The 19806-nt window shown below is 45.7% G+C and overlaps 1 pseudogene across 1 annotated transcript; it reads right to left on the bottom strand.

The window, feature by feature from the left end:
- Positions 1 to 829: 829 nt before the first annotated feature.
- LOC308422587 (hippocampus abundant transcript-like protein 1) lies at positions 830 to 16975 on the bottom strand (annotated as a pseudogene). The gene is made up of 2 exons: positions 16802 to 16975; positions 830 to 2119 (listed from the first exon to the last, which is right to left on the bottom strand). The product of its transcript is annotated as a hippocampus abundant transcript-like protein 1 (transcript).
- Between the last annotated feature and the right edge of the window lie 2831 nt (positions 16976 to 19806).

The raw sequence follows: 19806 nt of genomic DNA, 5'->3' as shown, positions 1-19806 counted from the left end.
AGGCAGGATTATGGTGAGGGAAACAGACAAGGTCACATGGGGAAGAGCGTACAGTAACCTACTACTGTAAACCCCATTGCTATCTCTTACTCTGCCACTTTAGGAATATTTACACCTTTAAAACAAAATAATAATAATAAAAAATACCTTTTCTTGAAGTGAATTCTGATTCCTTGGTTGCCACTAGAAAGCTTCATGGTTTGTTGTTTGGCCTTGCGAAAGGATTTTCGTATGTTACCAAGGCTAACCTCAATCAGGAACAAAGTCCAAGAATCTGAGCTGCTTGTTCAATATAGTTTGAATTTTCTAAGAAAGATTTCCTTTATCTGATAGAGGTGATCATTGATCAATATTAATAATGCTCATTTTTGAGAAGCTTAAGAACTAGAGAAAATGAAGGGAAAGCAAAACCAGGTTTCTACCCGACCTCTGGACAAAGTCAGTAGATCCCTGATACCAAGTGATTCTCATCAGTTCAACATTTACAGACCAGGAGGGAACGATTCTGTTGTCCCAATCATCTACCAAAAAGGACATGGAAAAATTGTTGTCATTCTTATTCTAGTTACTGAAGGGAAAGACCACCTTTCCTACCACAGATATTTTCTATTAAAGCCTTAAAGTCTAGATTCTAGATAAGTTTGAAGAATTTTCCAACTTTCCTAGAATATATATTAAAAAAAAGAAAAGAAAGGGGAAAAAAGAATGGGAGTAAAAGGGGAGGGGGGCATGAGAGGAGTAGCTTATTGAACTTGGCCCAAAGGATGCTGGAAGCATGGCCCCCCTAGCACCATGAAGTCTCCCCATGGAACAGCTTCCGCCATGGCTCTCAGAGATGGTGTCTGCAGAATCTCATCACTACTGGGTTAGAGCTCGATGCACACTGATTTTCACACTTCTCAAAGGAAAGCTCCCAGATGTTGCTATCCTGCAATCATGGCTCGGTGTCTTCATCATCACCACCCGGTTCAGGGGGTGTACTTAGGCTGCCGTTGATGCTGTTGCTATGGTTTTGAACTCCACTGGTTTTACGGTACTCTGGGATGAATAGGCAACCAAAAAAGACATAAGAACTATACATGTTCCAAATAAAAATGGCGGGCCTGGGATGGAAGCTCCCTGTAGGGGATCATCATCAGAATTTAATTTTGGGCCCGACTCACTCGGTTCTCCGTGGAACATGTAGAATATGAAGCCACACAATGCTGGCCCTGGGCCACTGCACTGCCCTCATATTCCAGTTACAGTCCCCTGGGCAACCCCTTGCTGATCTGACTCTGCATTCTGAGGGATAGGGCACTGACTGCTGGGAATGTAATGCTGGACATGGCGGCCACTGTTCCTGCTGCCCACATCATCCAGGCCTGAGATCCGTACCATACCAGGCAAGGCTGGAGCATCTGGAAACCCAAGCCAAGGACGACGGTTTCTTATTCCCCAGCGATCTCATCGATTTGCTAAGGAAGACTGTCTCAGCCACAATGGACAGGATTCCTACCATAGCTATGAGTACTACAATTTTCACAGATCCAAAACCTCTAACGTGCCAAAGATAGAGGAAAAAAGCTTGAATACTGCCCAGCTTCCGGAAGGTGTAAGAGAAACACTGTGATGCAGATGAGAAAGACAGTGGAATCTTTTCCAGCTTTCTCTAAGGGTCCGCTTGTTCCCAAGAAATCTGAGCTGCCCGGGAAGCAGGGCCAATTTTCTCCGGCAGAGATTCTGGAACTGCCCCCAAAATGAAGCAGATGTCTAGGAGAGCCACCACTGTGGCTACCGGCACAAGACTGTCTCCACAATCTGCAGAGAGGTATATTCCATGCTGGGCTGCTAACCAGCTGCGAAGGTGACTGAGACCCATCCATCAGCAGTACTTCCTTCGTGCTCTTGAGTGGAGTCAGCTACATAGGGAAAGTGACTGAGAAGACTCCAGATACAGAAATCGGACCAAAATACCGCCATGGGCTAATGCTCATTAGTGGGATAGGGAAGCAGGTAAAGATCTTTCCAAGGAGAAAAGGCTTCCTGCCCCCGAGCACTCAGGAGGGAGCAGGCCCTTTACACCCTGAATGAGACCATTCCTGAGGGATGTGTGTTGAGGAAATGTTCCATGTAAAACCTATCGCCAATTAACTCCACCTGGATCCAGCTCATCCTTCCTGAGCTCCATCTTGATCCAAGGTTACAGTTCCTATTGCCACTCCCTAAGCATTCAGATCCGAGTCTGTGGAGGCCATTTATTTTTATTTTTATTTCACTTTTTCTTTATTGGATATTCTCTGCATTTACATTTCAGATGTTATCCCCTTCCCCCAACCCCTCTCCATCCCATTGCCTCTATGAAGGGGCTCCCTCTCCCAAACTCCCTCTCCTCAGCACCTTGGGGTTCCCCTACACTGGGAAAACGAGCCTTCGCTGGACCAAAGGCCTATGGAAGCCGTTCTTACTCTGCACTGGACTTTTCCCATTCGCTCCTCCGTCCTTTCATCCTTGATGCCCTAGAAGGTCATTGTTATGATAGAAGGGATGGACAAAGTCACGACAGATCTCACGTGGGAGTTTATTGAGGAGAGAGGCATACAGAGACTGCCCCTGGGTGAGGGTGGAGGGGAAAAGAGAGTGGGGAGAGGAGCGATCGGCCTTTTGGCCGAGCTGTGGCGCATGCGCAGTGGGAGGATAAGCGACTCCTGGCCACAGCGCTCACAGCCTGTCACATCTTGGCAGCTAGGGAATGAGGTCTTCTGCTGCTGGGTCCCTGGGGCAGGCAGTGAAGATGTCTGATTGTTAGGACATCCTGAGAGCAGACGTAGATGGCCTTTACTGCCTTCACTGCTGTCTTGCATCGGGCTTGGCCGGTGGAAGGCGCTGGGAGTAGATCAGAGGGTAGAAGGTTGAACTTCGGGGATTTCTTGTGTTTCCTCTTTGATACGTGACTTGAGTTTTCTCTTACCAAAGCCTCATTTCCATAGGGCCATCCTAGAGATGAGCCAACCCTTCCCGCTTAGTACTACACAGCGTTACAGTTTCCCTGTATTATTGCTACTTGAAAATAAAAACGCCAGAGTTAATATGAACTGAAAACTCTCTGGAAGGAAAAAAAAATCATTTCTAAAGAAAATAAAATTAGGGATGGCAACTTAGCTAAATGGCTAAAGGCACTTGTCTCGGATCCGAATCAGCCAAACTGATCAAACCAGTGTGATCCCTGGGAAGACCGCGGTGGAAGGAGAAAGTAGATCCCTACATATTGTCTTGTGCCCTCCGCTGGCACGCGATGGCATGCAGGTGCCTGCGCACGTAGGTGCCCATGTACGTACACCTACACGTACAAATAAATAAAGATGTAATAAGAATTAATAAAAAGAAAATAAAATTAATTTATGGCCTTACCTTTTTTTCTTGACATTTTTGCTTCTCTAAAAGTGTTTTCAAGTTTACTAATCAATTCGTTTTAAAGCATACTTTTCATTTAATTTTGACAGTTTTGTGACTATGTCCCATTTTCTCCTCTAATAGAGGCCTAGCGCCATTGCTTTGTGCTCAGAGGACAAACTTGTAAAGATGACACTGACGGTCTGCCTGGTGCACTGCCCTTCCTGGGGTATTTCCTCATGTGCTCCAGGTGTGCGTGCATTTTCCGCCTGTGCTTGGAGATGTCTGTTTTATGTATGTGAGTACACTGTAGCTGTCTTCAGACACACCAGAAGAGGCATCAGATCCTGTTACAGATGGTTGTGAGCCACCACGTGGTTGCTGGGAATTAAACACAGGACCTCTGGAAGAACAGTCAGTGCTCTTAACTGCTGAGCCATCTCTCCATCCCTTGTTACAGGCTCTTAAGGATTCTTTTTTACTTCCGATTGTTCAAACCTTCTGAAGATCTGATATCTGCTTTACCAATAACTGAAAGTGAAATTTGAACTCTTCAAAATTATCGATAATTTATTTTCTCTTTATAGCTTCTCTTTTTTTTCTTTCTTCTCTTCATTCTTTATTTCCTGTAGTTTGGGCTCTTTAGTTAGATGTGCGTGTGTTTACAATTGTTTTGGTTTTTGATGGATTATTGTAAACCTCCTGTCTAGTGTTCTGAAGCCGTGGGTTTTGTTAAGTTGTGCTGACATCTTGCTGCTTTATGGAGAACTACCCTTCTGGAGGTTCTTACCTGGCCGCCCCTGCTGGCCTCTTTCTAATGAGACCAAAGTCCCTGGAATTTTAAAAGAATGATTCTGTACATACTGTGTGTTCTTAGAAATACCTCTCCAGGCCTAGAGAGACAGCCCAGTGGTTAAGGCACTGGTTGCTTTTGCAGACAGGATTGGTTCCCAGCACTGACATTGGTTACACATAAACACTGGTAACTCTAGTTTCAAGGGATCTGACCTCCTCTTCTGAACTGTGGATACCAGCACACACTTTCTGGCAAACACTCAGACATGTTCAATGAAATCTTAAAAAATTAAAAAATGGTTTCCCATCAGAGCATCACTTTTATTTTAAATCTCAAACCAATTGGAAGAGACTAGGCTGAACTAAACCCAACCCTACTAACAGCTACCAAACTGATCATATTCACAGGAACATAAAAGGTGAGGTACTGTCTGAAAAACACATCTAATTTGCAGATTTTATTTGAACGTCTGCTGGAGAAGTTAGTCCGGTGGATCTATGTAAGCGTTCACTGTCATGACCATCTTTATTTCTGGGGTGCTACTTCTTGATATGCATCTCACACTTATCAGCATTAAAAATAAGAGGCTATGCACTGGGCTGAAGAGAGGGCTCCACAGTTAAGTGCACACACTGCTCTGACAGAGGACCCAAGTTCACTTCCCAGCTCCCATGTTAAGTACCTCACAACTGCCTGTAACTCCAGCTTCAGGGGATCTGGTGCCTTTCTCTGGGCTTTTTGCATAAGTGCACTCCTATAGAAACCACAGCCCACCCCTGTGCACGTAACCTAAAATAATCCTATTTTATAAGTGGCTGCCTCTTCCTCAGAGTGACTGATCATGTCCCTTTCAAGAGAAATGCCTGATGGGAAGTTGCCCACTATGTAAAGATTCCACCCAAGGAGAGGCTCCCTTCGATTTTTGTCCAGGCCTGCTTACATCCTACAAAGGTTAGCAGTAAAACAATGGAAAATGATGAACAATTAAATTAGTAAACAAGCAAAATGGCCTAAGAAAGGAAATCCCTATGAAACGCAAGAGGCCGAGTGTTGGAAACCACTGTGCGCTGAAACAGAAATATTAGCTTTTCTTCAGGAATCACTAGCAGATAAATAGTTAGCTACTATGCTTGTTAGCTAGACTTTGTTTTAATGATTAGCCGAAAATTCCAAATTTCATTTGTTCTTTGCTCCATCACAGATACACCACGCCACAGGCACATCTGGACCTTTGGTCATGTCATAATTTCTTGAGTTGTCATTAACTTTCTTAGATCGTGTGGGCTACAGAATATAGCCAAAGACTGGAGTAGAGCTCAGTGGTAGGGCACTTCCCCGGTGCACAAAGCCTGGAGTTCCATCTCCAGTAGGGTGTGTATGTGCGTGTTTATATGTGTGTGCACATATGTATGTGTGTATGTCTTAGTTAGGGTTTCTATTGCTGTCATGAATCATCATGACCAAAAGGCATTCGGGGGAGTGTCCTAGTCAGAGTTTCTAGTCCTGCACTAATATCATGACCAAGAAGCAAGTTGGGGAGGAAAGGGTTTATTCAGCTTACACTTCCACATTGCTGTTCATCACTAGAGGAAGTCAGGACTGGAACTCAAGCAGGTCAGGAAGCAGGAGCTGATGCAGAGGCCATGGAGGAATGTCACTTACTGGCTTGCTTCCCCTGGCTTGTTCAGCCTGCTTTCTTATAGAACCCAGGTCTACCAGCCCAGGGGTGGCACCACCCACAGTGGGCTGGGCCCTCCCCCCTTGATCACTAGTTGAGAAAATGTCTTACCCACTATAAGAAAATGCCTTACAACTGGATCTCATAGAGGCATCTTCCTAACTGAGGCTCCTTTCTCTGTGTTCACTCCAGCTTGTGTCAAGTTGACACAAAACGAGCCAGTACAGGGAGAAAAGGGTTTATTTAGCTTATACTTAAAAAAAAGATGTATTTATTTATTATTTATAAGTACACTGTAGCTGTCTTCAGACACACCAGAAGAGGGCATCCGATTCCATTACAGATGGTTGTGAGCTATCATGTGGTTGCTGGGATTTGAACTCAGGACCTCTGGAGAGCAGTCAGTGATCTTAACCACTGAGCCATCTCTTCAGCCCAGCTTATACTTTCATATCACTGTTCATCATGAAGGAAGTTGGGGCGGGAACCTGGAGGCAGGAGCTGATGCAGAGGCTATGGAGGGGTGCTGCTTACTGATTTGCTTCCCATGCTGGCTCAGCCTGCTTTCTTACAGACCTCAGGACCAGCAGCCCAGGGATAGTACCACCTACAATAGGCTGGGCCTTCTGAGACCAATCACCAACTAAGAAAATGCCCTACTGTTTTGTTTACAACCTGATCTTTTGAAGATATTTTCTTAATTGTTGTTTCCTCTTCTCAGTTCACTTCAGCTTTTGTCACATTAACACAGAACTGTCTACATAGTGGATGTATGTGTGCATATGTGTGTATATCTGTACATATGTGTGTATATGTATATATGCATGTGAATGTGTTTACATATATGTATGTATGTGCCACGTATGTATGTGTGTGCATGCATGTATTGTGTAAATATATGCTTACATGTGTGTATGCATACATATATGTAAATATGTACATGTGTGTATGGTCTGTGCTAGCTATTTCTTTTTCTCTAAGAACATCAAACCCAGCCTCTTGTCCTAAATAGTTATTTTAAAAAAATCTTGTTGTACATCTGGGAATTTATACATTAAAAACAAGAAAATCTTATAGGTAAAGTAGGGTTAGAAGCAATTTAAGTAGAACCTTAGGGCTGCGTATTAAGAACGCTAGTGACGGCAGACCTAAGAGTAAAAAGTAAAAACAAAACAGTAACTATAACAACCGAAGAAACGCCTCAGGAGCAGGGTTACTTACTTCCTAAAGGTGTTCCTGTAATGGACTGGGGAACAGCCCAGTGGGTCATGTGCTTGTCTCTCAAGTACTTCAGTTTGACCTCCAGGTCCCTGAGGATGACACTGGAGGCTGTCCTCTGGCCTTCATGTGTTCCCCTCTACATGTGTGCACACATTGGCACATATACATAAATAAAAGAGGGACAGAGAAGTGTTCTTGGGTCCTCACTGTGTTGATGGGTGAACTTTTTGTCTACCTACCTACCTATCTATCTATCTATCTATCTATCTATCTATCTATCTATCTATCTATCTATCTATTTACGATCCACAGTTTCTCTGTGAAACCCTGGCTGTCCTGGAACTCCAGGCTGGCCTCACACTCAGAGTTGTGCCTGCCTCTGCACGTGCCATGCTGCCCAAAGTTCAAGTTTATATATTTAAATATTACCCCAAATACTGTGGTTTGAGGAGACGGAGGCTTCGGGGGTGGTTAAGTCTGGGATGAAGCACTCATGGATGAAGTTAGTTTTGTCCCTAGCCCCCAGAGAGCTTCCCATTTTTTCTTCCTTCTGCCCATGAGATGCAAGCAGCCTAACGGAGGTCCTTAATAGAACCTGACCACACCAGTACCAGGATCCTAGATTTCTGAGCTCTAGAAAAGTGAGAACTAATTTCTGCCAATTACAAGCCACCCAGGTATGATGTTCTATCGTAGCTACATGAGCTGACTATTCAATTGTCCTCTTGCCGAAGCTACAGCTGTTCAGCAGCCCAGTTCCTACAGTGAGTTTGGCTTCTTCTCCTTTCCCCTCCTTCAGGGCCTGAGTAGCTATCATGACACTGACTCTAAGCTCCCAGTTCTCCCAGCAGTGCCAGCTCACCAGCATGCTGGTTCTCCCCCAGCTCTTCTGTGCTCGCTGCGGCTCCCCCTTCCTTGTGTGTTCATCTGTACAGTTTAAGTGGATTTGTGAAACCTGTAGCCTTTCTGGAAGGGGAGAGTTCTGAAGTCATCTCCTGTATTAGTCTGCTTTTTGGCTAGCAAATCTCCCCTCTTCCATTGTTACCTCAGAAATGTCTTCTGCTAAAAAGAGTTTTGTTACTGAGAATGAACCTTAGCATCGTACTATCTACCAGGTCACACTTGGGGAAAGAGGAAAGAGAGGGACTTCCGGTAGCAACTGTATCATTTTTTTGTTGTTGTTGTTGCTGTGATAGAATATCTTATCAAAAAAGCAGCGTAGGTGAGAGGAGGGTTTCATCCAGCTTACAGTTCTGCAGGGAATATGGTCCACCGTGGTGGGAAGGGTGGGGCAGCGAGAGAGGAAGGGCGGGGAAGCAAGAACGCAAGGGCTGCCTGGGAAACCGGAAGCAGACACATCACATTTCATCAGCACTCAGGAAGTAGCGAATGAGGTGTGGTGGTTAGTCAGGCTATCAAGTCTCAAAGCCCGCTGCTAGTGACCTACCTCCTTCAGCATTACTGTGCCTCCTAAAGGTTTCATAACCATAACTGTGGAATGGCGTAAGATCCCACGGAGGGGGAGGGGCAGCGTTTTTCATTCAAACCTCTATAGTAGTTTTACACTGAAAGCATAATTTTGGGCCAGTTCTCTCTGGCTTACTGGTTTCTTAGCATCATCCCTAGCCAGAGGGATTGAATAACTGCTTTAGGGCTAATTACCCATGTGTGAATGATCAGATCTGCCCTTGTGTGGCTTGTCTATTTACTAGCCTTTCAGCAGTGGCTGAATCACTGAAAAAGATGTAACAGGAAACACTTAACAGAGCTGGTTAACAGCCATCATTAACGTCTCCGAGAGAACCGTGAGTGCAGGAATATAGGAACGACTGGCTGGGAAAGACTGGGCCTTTGCCAGCTCTGCTTCATCCTCTTGTTGGCACACATGAATTCGACCATCACATCTGAACCTTGTAGGGACTGATCATTCATGAAAGAGGATTTAAGATTCTCTACAGTTCCTTAGAGGGTCCTCAAAGAATTCCTGGGAATTAATATACCTGCTTATTTATTCAACAAATATTCACTGACTGTTAGCCAGATGTCTGGCACTGGGTTGGATGTGATCCTTGGGGAGGTTGATCTGCCAAGTTTCTGCTATCTCTGCCTCTTCTAGAGCGTCTCTGTCAGCATCTGCATTATAGCTGAGTTCTTTGTAACAGCGCTCTGCTGCTCAAGGAAAGTTGGGAATCTGATGGAGCATAAAGTTTGCTTCAATTTTTTAAAATTAAAGCAGACTTATTTTGAAGCTATGATCTAATAGAGGTAAGAGAATTTATACATTATCAGCACGCTGGTGGACATATAATGGGATCTGTGCTGGTCATAGGAGTCTGTAATAAGTGATTCCCCCTCCCCAAATCGGTAATCATGAAAGATTAATCTCCTGCTCAGAGCTGTGGTTTAGAGTTGTTAGCGCCAAAACTCATGTTGGAATACTGTTGCCCTGGTTAACAGTGTGGAGACACCTTTTAACAAACAGCATGGTTGAGGGTCAGTCACCCAGACACCAACTCCCTTTAGCTTGGTTAGTGATGGCTTATATCCTTTTGCTACAGACAGCCTGCACCTCCCTTTCCCAGGTAGAGAGTGAGACCCCCTGTGAGATGGGGTAAACCATGGTTTACAGCTTATTGGAGATTGGTCTATGGAGCTGGAAGGTTGCACATCTGGGTAACCATCCTGAAACCACGAGATGGGAAGAAATGGGACACACTGAAAGATGAGATAGGAAAGCAAGAGTAAAATTATCCCTTTCATGAAGTATGTACTGAGCCATCCCCAAGGCCTCTCCCTCCATGTGGCTGCCTGCAGACTTGCTAAGCCCACCCATCTTCTGTGCTTTAACAGAGAAAAACTATACATTTTTCTCTTTCCATCCCCCCACGCCATACCCTATCCAAACCTAAGCTTGCTGTGTGGACAATCTGGGCATTCTCCGTGCTCTGAGAACGGCTCCATCCTTCCCTAGAAATGCAGCTGCCTTCTGGCTTGCATTTCTGCCTGTGTCTTGACTCCTACCTTAGAAGCAGTGACTTTTTCTTTCTCTTCTTTTTCCATCTCTCTCCTCCCAGCAGCTGAAATTTCAATTTGCCTGTTCTGTTATTTCCCCTCTGAAATGCTGGGAAAAAAAGTTCTCTTGTTTAAAAAAAAAAAAAAAAAAAAAGAGGCAGAGCCCTTATACAGTAAAGATATTGTATGTACACATGCATGCACACTGTATGTGTGTTCACAAGTGTGTGTGCATGCTGTGTGGGCTCCACCATCATGCCATTACTGGGAAAAATCAAGGTAGCTTATTAGAAAGAGAAGGGCTTCTGGGATGGCTCGGTTATTAAAGGCAAGACTTGAATTCATGCAAACATTGGCACCAGAGCTTAACTTCAGAATCTGCATACAAATGTTGCCTGTGGCGGCCAAGTTCTGCAAAGGTAGAGATGGGAATCCTGTGACTGACTGAAGACATCTGAGTGCCTGAGGAAAAGCCTGAGCTTGACCTGAGGCCTTGATACACTTCTACACACATATCCATCTGCACATGCATGTGCACGCACACTCGAACACACCATTATATTCACACACACATATACATTCACACAGGCACATATCACACACATACCACACACATACATACCACACATTCACACCAGATGCATACACCACACATACATACCACATACATATACAGGCACAAACACACACATATACACACAATATCACATACCATAAAATAAACACTAGATAGAGAAGTGGAAACAGAGGGAGCAGGAGGAGAGGGAAGAGAAAAGGGAGGAGGAGGGGGAAGAAGGGAAGAGGATGGGGAGGAGAAGAGGGAGGAGGAAGGGAAGAAGGAGGGGGAGGGAATGGGGAGGAGGAGGAAGGGAAGAAGGAGGGGGAGGGGATGGGGAGGAGGAGGAAGGGAAGAAGGAGGGGGAATGGGGAAAAGGAGGGGGAGGGGGTGGGGGAGGGAACAGGGAGAAGGAGGGGGAGAAGGAAGGGGAGGGAATGGGGAAGAGGAGAGGGAGGAGGAGGGGGAGGGAACAGGGAGGAGGAAGAGGAGGAGGAGAGGGAATGGGGAGAAGGGGGAAAGGGAACAGGGAGAAGGAGGGGGGGAAGGCTGCTGTGGCAGCAATGGCAGTGGTAAACCTAGCCTCTCATAGTCTGCTTGTGCTTGCCTGTCCTTACACCATGGGGTGACAGCTCAAAGGCTCGCACCATTTGCAGCTCCTCATCTTGGAACCCCCATTCTCCAAACCATGACCTAAAGGCATAATTCTCAACTATCACAAGTTTTCTTCTCTCAGCAGAAATCGGCTGATTTCTGTCCACCGTGCTGCTTCTGTGACTCCACTCTGTTCTTTCACCCTGGGACTCAGGCAGGGACATCTCCAGTCACTGACCGGAGGTGGGGAGAAGGACACGGCGAACCTTATATTGGCTCTTACAGCTTCTGCCTGGAAGTTACGTGTGACCCTCTATTGACTTTTCATCTGATAAGAAAGTGGTTCTCCGGATGCCACTGGCACACGGACACATAATCGTCCGGTAGGGACCAGCAGCAAATATTTGGGAATGATAACGTAAAGACCAAAGAACTTAGTAAATATTTGCTGATTGAATGTTCCTGTGCAGTAAATAATCACATCCCAATGTATTATCTGGTTGAAACCCTACACACCACACTCTCAGAAGCCCATGATCACAAAGAGCTAAATAAGCTTGAAATACAGATTTTTTTTTTTTAATTGTCACATCCAAGTCACAACTACCTTAAAGACTCTCCACCACTGGGTAAGCAGATGATACCAACCTCCATTTTCCAGCCCTAAACCCATTCTTCTCCTTTGAAATGTATAAGAAAAATGTTAGAAAGAGAAAAGTCTGGATTACAAAGAAACTTGCATCAGCAGAAAGCCAGGTCGTTACTCCCCCAGGAATGGAAGAGCTTAGTTCCAGAGCCAGACTGTATCAAACAGGGCTTTAAAAGTAATCTGGAGCCATCCTATGTAAAACAAATTTGAGGCCAGCAGGAAGTCTCAAAGGGGGCTGCAGAGTAGGAAGGAATGAAAGGGATTCCAGACTGCTGGGAAGATTTTCTTGATTGAAACAAGACCAATGTACAGAGCCATGCTCTGTGTGAGCCTGTAATCCCCCCAGTTTTCTGAAGAAGAAGGAAAAGAGAAAAGTAGGAAGGCAAGCATGGAGAATTTTGGGCGTAGCTGGGCTATATAGAGGAAAGATGCTTTCGTGTTGACAGAGATACCTAAGCTGTGGGGGAACCGCGCAGTGGGCGCTCACAGCGCTCACTCACCTTCACCAATCTGACATTCAGCCGGTGCTCAAAGCTGGATCCAAGAGGCCACGCCCACGCACTATCTCCAGACTCTTTCTTGCCTGTTTCAGTTTGGTTTATTCTGCAGGCAAGTTTCTGCCATTGTTTCTCCTCCCTTGAGCTTAGGCTGTGAAGGCCTGTGTCTGCCTTGGCTGAGCTTCCAAACATCTCTAGAGGCACCCGCAACAGAGCTGAGTCTTCCCCTTGTTTCTGCTCTGGGTTGCCTCTGCCCCTTGCAGCTCACAGGTCTCCTTGGGAGGTTCCCTAAGGAGTCTTCTGGCTTTGATTCTCTGCCATGGACAGCAGGTCTCTACAGACTTCTGCAGCAGGTCACCAGGAGTAGGACTCAACCAGCACCACTGCCTTTCTAGACTCTTATTCTAAGAGCTGTCAAATGCCAATGTCATTACACCTTCCATCTTAGTCCTTTCCACTGGATACCCCTCTACCCAGGCCACCACCGGTGACCTCAGCAATGGAGTCATTATCTGTGACAATAGCTGTCATTGCCCAACTTTCTTATCATGTAGTTTCTCTTTTCCCACCAGACTATAGCCCATCGAAGGCAAAACATTGTTAGATCTGTCTCCTTGTATCATCTGATCTCTCCTAATACCATGGACGCTGCTGATTCTCTCCAAGGAGCAGACCCTGAGATGTGACCAGACACACAGAGATGTGGGATTGTGAGAGAAAGCAGAAAGGGGCATGAAGAGGTAAGAGAGCTGTCAGACCGTAGAGGGAGGGAGGGAAGACTGGGCAGGAACGCTTTTGACTAGTGTGCAGGACTAAGAAGATCAGTTCTTAAAAGTGCACCCCTGGGCATTCCTGGGCCAATGCTGGCATCCAGAGGCTTCTGTTTCTGGGTAGGACCAACCACAGAATTTGCAAGGGTCAATGAGAAAGAAACACTTAGGGTTTCTTGTTGAAAAATTATGGATATTTTTAAACATCAGCATCAAATTTTTACTCAACAAAACTCAGGGCCTGGAGTGGGTCCTGTCAGAGCTTGTGAGAGGCAGCCTGAGTCTTCATGGGTATGAAGCTGAGTGTGGGCTGTGGAAGCTTGGCACCGTGCTGTCTCATTGCTGGAAGATGGCCTCAATGACACACTGACAGATCTCATATCCCAGCAGTCAGGCTTGTGAACAGTTAGCCTTTCTGAAATTGGTCTCCAGAGCACTTTCTCATGGTCCCCAGGCCTAGGAAAAAGTTTTATGTGTGTGGTTTTTCCTGAGTTTTTTTTCTTCTCCTTTTAAAAAATATCTATTATTTTACATATATGAGTACACTGCAGCTGTCTTCAGACACACCAGAAGAGAGCAGCAGATCCCATTACAGGTGGTTGTGAGCCACCATGTGGTTGCATGGATTTGAACTCAGGACCTCTGGAAGAGTAGTCAGTGCTCTTAACCACTGAGCAATCTCTCCAGCCCTTTTCCTGAGTTTTTAAATGTTATTCTCTCTTTCTAGTTCACAGGTCTTTTTTTTTTTGTTGGTGTGTATGGTGTGTGTGTGTGTGTGTGTGTGTGTGTGTGTGTGTGTGTTATAGAGACAGAGAGAGGTAGAGATAGAAACATAGTTAGATAGTTGGCAAATAGATGTTCCATAGATGATAGATAGATTGGTAGATATAATCAGCTAGGATCATAAATGATAGATAAATGATAGATAGATAGATAGATGATAGATAGATGATAGATAGATAGATAGATAGATAGATACATGGATAGATACATGGATAGGTACATGGATACTAGGATTACAGCTGTGTGGGTGACAGCATCTGACTTTCACACAGGTCCTGGAGAACCCGCTCCTCAGACTTAGGTAGGGAGTGCTTCACATGAGCCATCTCCAGCCTAATCTGGTCCATTTTTTTTTAATGTTTGAAGGCTTGCCCTAATCCTCAAAAATGGTGGAATTGATTTATATTAGTGGTGTGGTACGGCTGAGTCAAGACTCAGTGTTTATCTTGAGTTGTTAATCACTTGTCCCAACATCACTTATTGGATGGCTGTTTTTCCTTCCAACTCACTGAATCAAAGGTCCCATGTAAACACGAAGAAGGAAGACAGTAGAACTTTCACCCAAAGAGAGCTAGAATGTGCTCATATTCTAGCAAAAACATTGGGAATGATTGGAAGTGTCTCAAAATGGCTGTTGTGATGCCTAAATCACATATAAAGACAGCGTATTGGAGTCAGAAGGTGTAGGTTTATATTAAGGTGATATATGATTGGACAGTAGAGAGGTGGGTGGGGAAAGAACTAGGAGAGCAGAAGAAGAGGCGGGAGGCAGAGATTGACAGAGGAGGAGATGGAAGCAGATGTGTGTGCTTCTCTCGGTGCATCTCTAGCTTGATGAGGTTGTTATGATTATTTCTAGGGGTTTCTATGGGTCTATTTATCTTATCTTGTCCACTGGTTGTGGGTTTATTGTGTTTGTGGATTGAGAATTTAACATATAAACTTGTTTGATAAGTTGATGGATGTGGTGTCATGTTTGTACCGGGCGGTAGAGGAAAGGAACATGCCAGGGCAGGTGTTCACCCCAGAACAGAAGCAGCAGGGCTGGTGGAGTGAACCTGGCCAGGGTTCTTAGAGGCGGCATAGAGCACCAACTTAGAGATCCCTGCAATGCCCCCGGTGCTAGAACTAGCACAGGATAAAAGGTTTCCTCTTTTTAATATTTACCGCAACAAGAAAGAGATTTTCTTTAGAGAACTCTGAGTTTTTCCATCTCCAAGTGGTGCCTTCTCACTTGCTCTCCAATCCCAGTCTGAGGAAAGAGGCTCCACACAGGACAGAGAACTGTCGCTCCTAGCCTCCAGTTCAACAAGAGACTTCGTTCTAGGGGATTAAGGCAGAGAACAAGAGGGGAAGGCACCTAGAGTCCTCCTGTGGCATCTGAGTGCACATTCACAGGGTACCTGTACCTCCATGCACAGGCATAGACCTCTACACCCACACACAGACACACAGAGGCAGAGAGAGACAGAGAGACACACACAGAGAGGCACACACACACACACATACACATATATATATATGTGTGTGTGTATGTGTGTGTGTATATATATATATGGGGGGGGAGACAGAGAGGGAGAGAGAGGCAGACACACACAGACAGACAAAGAGGCAGAGAGATACACACACATATACACAGAGACAGACAGACAGACAGAGAGAAAGAGGCAGAGTGACACACAGACACAGAGAGAGCGAGAGGCAGGGTGAGGAGCCACCAAAACCCAAGTGCTCATGATGATTTATGGTTCTCCCATGCAAGGAGAGGTAACTGAGATCTCAGTTGTCCCTGTGTGGGCCACAGGGCATGATATTACAGCAGCAAGCTCCTAGATCCCTGTTCTCAGCCCCCTGAGCTGAGGATGGACAGGAAGAGACACTGGAGCATCCACCCAGTTGGCTGTCTACACCGGGGAGCTGTCTCTACACTGGGCTGCTCTCTGCTCATGGCCACTGGTCCTGAACTTAGGTAATCTCCCCGCTGATTTCTCCAAAGATGCAGAACTTTCACCCTTGCCAGCCCCAGAGGACTTCAGCCGTGCCTCACTTCTATGAACGGTCCTCACTTTATTGATCTGGCTTCACTTTCCCTTCCAAGTGCGACTTCTGTTTCCAATGAGAAGGAACCTTCACAGGATGCTCTAATGCCTTTCACAAGACCATACCTTGGCTTCTCCTTTTAACTGTAATTTTGACTGTTTATTGTGAAGGCCTTAGGAACGAGAGGCATGCCACAGAGAGGAGAGGCTCGCCGCAGAAAAGCTGGAGGCGTTTATCCAGACACTGGGTTTCCTGGTACCCAATTCCTAGGTGGCCTCATCTAGGCCCAGCGCTTAAAAACCCATCTCAGTGCCCTAAGCCAAGGACTCTCACAGTGCACTTCTGTAAGCCCAAACTTATTGTTTATCAAAGTTATTTCCATTGGCTGGACTTGAACCAGGGACCTTGTGCATGCTAGGCCAGTACTATATCACTCAGAGTGTTCCGAGCACCCAAGCCTTTTTATTGCCCATGCGCAATAGAACTCACAGTCTCCCTCTGCCACCCTCCACCCTAAACTCTGCTCCCCCTTTCAGTCACTCCAGTACTCAGGGCACCGGTCATATCTGACTACCTCTCATTTGATTACCCATAGTCACTTCTATCTGTTTCCCCAGCGTAAGCTCAGTGTGACCCTCCCAAATCCACATGCCAGAATCCCAACTTCTAATGTGACCATTTATAAGATATGCAGCTTGCTGGAGGTGACATAGTCACAGAGCAGCCCTTAAGGGCTCAGTGGCCTCACCAGGAAGGTCCCTGGATGCCCTGAAGACAGAGAAGAAGCCTCATTTGTGAAACAGGAAGGATGCTCTCATAGACACTATGCGGACCCTGACATCAGCCTCCAGGGCTAGGAGAGATAAACACGCGATGCTCCAGCCATCTGGACGGTGCGCTTCTGTTACAGATGTTCCGGCGCCCTTCCCGTTATCTCCTCCTCCCACATCGACTCCACCTTCAAGCGCTCTCAGTTTAACTTCCGGCACCGCCCTCACCAAGTCCATCCCACCACCCCACTGTCATGGCGCTCTCCAAAGGACTTTCGCTGCTTCTCCCTGTGTGAGATTTTGAGGGCTACCTGGTTTTGCTGCTGTCAAGGAAGCCAGCACTGTGTTTTCTTTTGTTTGCTAATGCTGTATTATAAGGATCTTGCAAATAAATAAATAAAAGGAACACATAGGGAAATTAACCAGACCCCAAGTCTACACACGTCATTGAGCTTCTCTGCAGTAAGAATAGCCACTCTGAAGCTGTGGAGATTCACACTGGGTTTTGTGCTTATTTTTAATATTTACCAAAGGTATTATCATGCACGTATTCACAACCAAAAAAGGAAAAATTCGTAACAGGTTTAAAACTAGAAAAACAATTAGTTTTGTATTCTCACGTCCATTACTTATACTCAGTTCTTCCTCATGGTCCCCTGCTTGCCCTAGTTCTTTCTACATGTTGTACTGTATCCTCATGTGTATTTCTTCACATGCACACACACATGTATGTACACACATACACAAGCACAAGTGCACATGCACACACATGCACACACATATGCATGCACACACATGCACACACACATGACTAGGGTTCACATACATGGGGGAACATGCAGTTTTTCTCTTTTGAAACTGTGTTATCTCCCTTAATATTGCACATTTCTTCTGCCAGGGTCCCATGTTCAATGTGCAATGCCATGTTCAGCCTTTGTGTGGGTCCTAGGACTCCTTCCTTGTACTGTGGGCACTTTATCCATTGAGCCCCGCCCCTGCCCCACCCCCGCCCCGCCCCGCCCCGCCCCCGCCCCGCCCCGCCCCGCCCCCGCCCCGCCCCGCCCCGCCCGAGCCCCTCAGGTCTCTCTGCCAATCTTACAGTATTTTTGTCATCTATAGTGTGCTTCCTACTGCAACCTGCTGCTCTGTTATCTTTGCTGTGTGAGAAGCCCCTCAAACTTGGTGGCAAGTGACACAAATCACTTCATACGTCCATACAGTCTGTGGGCGAGGAACTCAGGGAGGGTGCCGTGTTAGTTGCTTTTCTGTTGCTCTGTTGAAACACCAGTGGTCGAAAGCCACCTAAGGAAATGTTTCCTTTGGCTTACAGTTCTAGATGGCTAGCTGTCCATAATGGTAAATGGCATGATGGCAGGAACAGGAAACCGAGGGACTACATGTCAACTGCACACAGGACATGCAGGTGCATGCACACGCACACACACATGCACATACACACACACATTCACACACACACACAGAGATACACACACACATTCACACACACAGCAGGAGTGGGAAGCTGAGGGACTATATCTCAACAGCACACAGGACACGCAGGTGCATGCACACACACACACACACACATGCACATACACACACACATTCACACACACACACACAGATACACACAACATTCACACACACGGCAGGAGCTGGAAGCTGAGGGACTATATCTCAACAGCACACAGGACACACACATGTACATGCATATGCATACATGCAGAGAGAGAGAGAAAGGAAGAGAAAGAGAAAAGGGAGGGAGAAAGCGAGAGAGAGAGAAAGTGAGAGAAAGAACAAGAGAGGGGGGAGCTGGAAATGAAAAAGGCCTATAAAGCCTGCACTCCACAAAGCTACATCCCCTAAAGGCTTCATGTTCTCCCCACAAAAGTGCCACCAAGTGGGTGACATGCACAAACCCAAGGGTTTGACGTCAAACACCAGTAAAATAAACCATGCCGGTCTTGCAATCAGACAGTTGTGAAAGACTGCTGTGATAAATGTTCTGTGAAAGTGGTCTCTAGCAAGCTCTCTGCTCCGGCATGGTGCCTGCAGCAGAGATACACTCACACGAGTGACTTTGTCTGGGTGATGTGAGGTCTGGCTACCCCTGTCCTTCTGCAGCGGATGATCTGGAGCCATTTTTCATTTAACACCCTCACACTGTGAGGGCTGTGGGGGCTGTCAGAGAGGATGACTTGCACAGAACAGGGGATCACTTCCTCCCCATCCCCAACATTTAAAATCCACAACTGGTTGAATCTATGGGTGCAGAACCTGTGGCCACAGAGGTGCGGACTTTATACTGAATAATTTTATATTGAATATTTTGGGGATGATTAAGGTATATTTATTGAAATGACTTCCCATTTTCTCTTTTTCTTCCCTCCTTCCTCCCTCCTCTTCCCTTTCTGATTTTATTTCTTGACAGCCTCTGTAGCCCAGGCTAGCCTTAAACTTACTATGTAGCTCAGACTGTCCTTGAACCCCTATAAAAGCTGGGATTATAGGCATGTGCCACCATGCATGTCACATTTCCTTTTACTTCCTTTAAAAAATCTTTTATTAATAAATTTAATCATACATCATGTATTTCATTGTGACCTTTTTATACACATACATAGTATTTTATAGTATTCACCATACCATTTTCCTCTCTTGTTTCTTTCCAATCTGTCGGTCCTTGTCCTCTTCCCTGACAGTTTGCCTTCTGCATTCTTGAGGTTTGTGTGTGTGCGCATATGTGTGCATTTGTGTATGTGTGTATGCATGTGTGCATATGTGCATATCTGTGTGCATGTGTATATGTGTGTGCACATGTGTATGCATGTGTGTATGTGTACACACATGTGCATGTGTGTGCATGTGTGCATATGTATATGCATGTGTGTGCATGCATGTGTGTATATATGTGTGCATATGTGCATATGTGTGTGCACATGTATGTGTGTGCTTCATCAGGGTTTAGAGTTGTTTACAGGAGTGTGGTGAGGGCTTTTTCACAAAAGTATGGAGACTGGGGAGCAGCTATAGCACTGAGGAAAACGACACAAGGGATTGCTTTGTGG

Source organism: Micromys minutus (assembly GCF_963924665.1).
Source record: "Micromys minutus genome assembly, chromosome: 7".
NCBI classification, from domain to species: Eukaryota; Metazoa; Chordata; class Mammalia; order Rodentia; family Muridae; genus Micromys; species Micromys minutus.
The sequence above is the reverse complement of the archived record's forward strand: the minus strand, read 5'-3'. Positions and strand labels throughout refer to the sequence as shown.